General features: G+C 33.4%; 1 long non-coding RNA gene across 1 annotated transcript; it reads left to right on the top strand.

Moving 5' to 3' along the window:
- The first annotated feature begins 1,090 nt into the window (after positions 1–1,090).
- Positions 1,091–4,252, top strand: LOC129532349 (uncharacterized). The gene is made up of 3 exons (XR_008678044.2): positions 1,091–1,176; positions 1,491–1,562; positions 4,190–4,252. It is a non-coding gene; the product is annotated as an uncharacterized lncRNA (long non-coding RNA).
- The last annotated feature ends 266 nt before the right edge of the window (positions 4,253–4,518 follow it).

The raw sequence follows: 4,518 nt of genomic DNA, 5'->3' as shown, positions 1-4,518 counted from the left end.
ATTAAAGGGCTAGTTAAAATTATCCAAGTCCAGATTTTGTTGTAGTTTGATCTCTGACTCAATCTTCAATTGAATATGTTAATTTGTAAATAATTAATTACTCTCAAAAATTTATTTTATTCTCTGTGAAATCAAGATAACAATCTTGTCATGATTGAAAAATAAAATGCATGTAAAGCACTGGGAATATGCAGGCAGTCAATGAGTGGTAATTACAAGAATGGCTTTATGAACATGCAAACTGTGCATTCACATAGGGCCTCAAGCTCAGAAGGGGTAAATACTTGATTTACAGCTCTGCTGTCATTATCTTGAAAGTCTTGATAGTTTCATCTAGGAACTCTGAGCTTATGCTTTGTAAGTGATGTCCAGATAGAACAATGGATTGTGTACAATATGTATGTCCCGTTTTCCACTGACACATAGTAATAGTGTACCATGGGCACAGAATTCTGTTAGACTTGAGATGCAGAGAGACTCAGAGTGTGTGCCTGACCAGTGTGCTATGCCTACAACTGATTTAGTGGCACTAACATGCTTTCTAATTGAACCAAAACTTGCTTTGTATGCAGAAAGAAGGCAGTTGTGTTCTAAGAAACATGAATGACCAAAGAACCTTGTCATATCCTTTCTCATTCGTGTTACTTTTCTGTATTAGCCAACCACTTGCACTGAAAATAGTAACATAGAAGGAAAGGGAAAAAGAAAACAAAACCTCACTCCTTTGCCTTTCAATCCTTCTTTACTTATTACTAAGATAAAAGGAGAAAATGTTGCTAGAATGTGCAGGTATCAAGAAGTAAAGTAAAAGCAGTTGTTTTGGTTTTACTCAGTTTCCTTGCTCTGGCAAGAATGAAACACTTGTCTATGCACAAACTACAAAATACAAATAGCGTGATTTTGGCAATTCCACATACAGCAAAAGCAATCTTATATTAAAATTGGCATTACACAATATACAGTAATATGCACCTTAATAAAAACATTTTTAACTGCGTTTCTATAAATATACAGCCCAAAAAGACATCATTCCTTTACTCTATGTTATCTTATTTTTTTCTTGAAGGAAACTGAAAAATGAGATATAAAAAGAATGCATATTGACACAGCTAGTGTCTGAAAGAGAAAACTGCATGAGTAAATTTCAATAGCGTATTTGGTAACCGAACCTGAAAGGTGGGTACTGGTTTACAAGTCTGTTCTGGGAAATAGAAGCCTTAGTGATTTGGTGTTTCCTTGGTGATAGGTCTTTCTTTTCAGTTGTATTGTCTTTGTAAAGGCAGAGGTGAAAACTTTGGCTGATGATTGTTTACTTATTCTGTTGGATCAACTTATCCACAGTACTAATAATTTGGAGTTTAGATATGAAATAATGGTAAAGTAAAATTAAAGGGAGTGTGAAAAAAATCATATGAAAATATGGTTGAAAATATTATTGAATAAATGTTTTTATGCATTTAAGGACTCACATACTATATTTCTGTTAAAAGTCCCTTTTAGAAAAAAAAACAACTATTCTGGATATGCTTTTCACTTAGAGAAAACACCAATAATGATCCATGGTGAGCAACTTCTTTTCCTTCTATGGCAAAAAATTTTAGATGTATTGAGTAAGTATTGCATTCAATAAAAGTTTTAGAATCATCCACTTTTTTCTAATAGATAATTGTTGTTTTGTTTTATTTTGAGCTATCCATTGAGGTTTAATCTCCATTATCAGTTTTTACATATATATGTAGGTATAGCTAGGCATTTAACACAGAAGACATGGACGCAGTCTGGAGAGGGACAATACAGTTTGGCTTTGAAGGGGCTATTCCAGACCTTGAAACAAGAGAGTCAGTCCACAGAAGGAAGTAGCCGGATACAATGTCTTACCTCCAAGTGACAGGAGGTTTTAGAATGTTCTCTTATGAAGAGATGGGATATATAGATTTCTGAGAACTAGCTGAAATAATCAGCCAACTCAAAAACAAAAGTAACTCAAGCTTCATAGCTTGATATACATAAATACCTCAAAACAAATGGAATATGAAGATTTTAGAGTTTAGGTCCTTAATGCCATGAAGTTCTCTCAGCAATACCATTGATTTTCCTTCCAACCACGAAGATGGAAATAATAAAAGCCTCTAAGAGATGAGGAAAACTAATTCTATTATAGTTTCATACTTTTATAAAAATATTTTAAAGAAAAACTACTGAAAACAAAAGCTGATTATTTCTTCTTCGGGTGTTGTCTAAGGCAAATCGTACAATTTTTCTATTTATGTCATTCAAGCTAATACACTTAATGGCATAAGGAAAAAATGTCGACATCACATTGTCACTCTTTTTTTCCATCCCTTCCTTCCTCTTTCTCCTGCTTCTCTCCTCTCTCTCCCTCGGTTCTTTTCTTTTTATACTTTTCTCTTCTCTTCTTCACTGCATCCTTATTCCACTCCTTCATCTCGTGGGAACAGCATTATTTGAGGAAAATCTGAGTTTTAAGACTGTGCAGATGTGGTTTTTGAATTACGGTTTTTCAATTTATTAACAATGCTACTTCGGGTATATTAATATTGTTTAAGTACACAGACTTTCAATTTCCTTATCTACAAAATGGAGTAAATATTTATCTATTTCACAGGGTTTGGGATGAGGATTAAATAAGATCTATAAAGTGCCAGACTAGTGGCCCACTCATAAAAGGCATTCTGTTGCTGTCAGTTTTTTGTTGTTTTTCTTTTCCTTTAGCAAGGAGAATTGGGTTTGGAAATCTATACAATCCATTAGCTTTAAGGCCAAAAGAGATCTCTTACTTGTTGTGCAAGGGAAATTTCAAAATCCTGATCAAAATAATTACTGACTGATCCTTGGTATAAGAATACAATACTAAAAAGACTCATTAGCTGAAAGCAACTTAATAGCTGCCCTGTTTTAAAAAAATTAAAGCAATTTTCGTACTTCTACAGTTGGATATCTTCCCAGGTTTTTGCTCAAAACTAATTTATAGGAACTATAGCTCCCTTTTCATAACTCTGACACCCGGACTCCATATCTCAAACTATGGTTGTTTTGTTGTTTTTCAGTTTGATTCTTTGTGTCTCCTTTAGGCACTGGTTCCATGATATACCGTTTATGGGACAATTTCAGGCAGTACATTTTATTGAAGATGGAATGCTTACTCTACAGAAGTAATAATTTATTTATAGAAAGAGTATTCTATAATAGTTTTTACTACAGCATATCTTAAAATAGTAAAAATTTAGAAAACAATCTACTTTTCCAAGTAATTGGTGACACATAGGGTGTTGCTGCTACGCCAGCATTAACAATGACATGTAATATTTTATATAATATAATAATGTATTGTGAAAACAGACTTTACAAAAGTATTTAATGTTATGTGATTCCAATTTGATGTTAAATAACTATATTTGTGTAATATATTGTTTAGAATAAAGACTAGAAAAATACATTCTAATATATAATGTATTTATCACTTGATATGACTTCAGGTGACTTTGATTTTCTTTGAAGTCCTGGTATATTTAACTTTTTACATAAACATTAATTTTACAATCTACAAAAAGGTTAAGGAAAAGAAAAAAGGGAAATCAAGTGTATTTCATATAAATTCATGTGCATTATACTTACGACAATCCATTCTTGAATGGTTACGCATGTATTATCCTGCTAGCTACTGATCTATCCATCCATCAGAAAAGGTAGGGATAATTAACATTTGACCAGACTCTATGGACATTCAAAGAAAGCTAGATTGGAATGATCACTCAATCTTATGGAAGGAACAGAGGATGCTGTTCATAAATTGACATAAATATTCATTTTAGCAAAATTCACTTTATCTTGAAAATTCTTCTTAGCTCAACTCATATTTCAATTTTTCTAGGCAGTCCCTCTTAATATTTTGATTCAAAAGACATCCCTCTACTTTCTTGCCTTTTCTTGACTTATTTGTAACTCTAAAGAATGGAAATGGCTCCATCACATTTTATTAATTTCTATATGTCTCTAGCACCTAGAAAAATGTTTCTATATTATTTGTAGAATTAGGTTTCTGTTGCTGTGGTAACAAATTCTCATAAACTTAGTGGGTGAAGCAATATGACTTTTCCCAGTTCTGTGGTCAGAATCCTGATACAGCGTGGCTTATCTGTTTTGTTTGTTTGTTTGTTTGTTTTTTAAGTGTCACGAGACCAAAATCAAGGTACCAATAGGGCCAGGTTTATTTATGGAGGGTCTACAGGAGAATCTACTTTCAAGCTCATGTAAGTTCTTAACAGAATTCATTTCCTTGTGACTGTATAGCTGAGGTCCTTCTATATATGTTGACTGTCAGCAGAGAGCCTGTCACAGCTCCATAAGGCCACCTGCATTCTCATGGTGTTTCTCCCACCATCTTCAAACCAGAAAGGGCAAGCCAAGCCGTTCTCATGATTTGATTCTAACTTGCCCTCTTGCACACTTCCTTTGCTCCCCACCAAATAACTTCACTGCTTTCAACGGTTTGTGTGA

Source organism: Gorilla gorilla, chromosome 2, assembly GCF_029281585.2.
Source record: "Gorilla gorilla gorilla isolate KB3781 chromosome 2, NHGRI_mGorGor1-v2.1_pri, whole genome shotgun sequence".
NCBI classification, from domain to species: Eukaryota; Metazoa; Chordata; class Mammalia; order Primates; family Hominidae; genus Gorilla; species Gorilla gorilla.
Note: the sequence above shows the minus strand (reverse complement) of the source record. Positions and strands in the feature narration are given on the sequence as shown.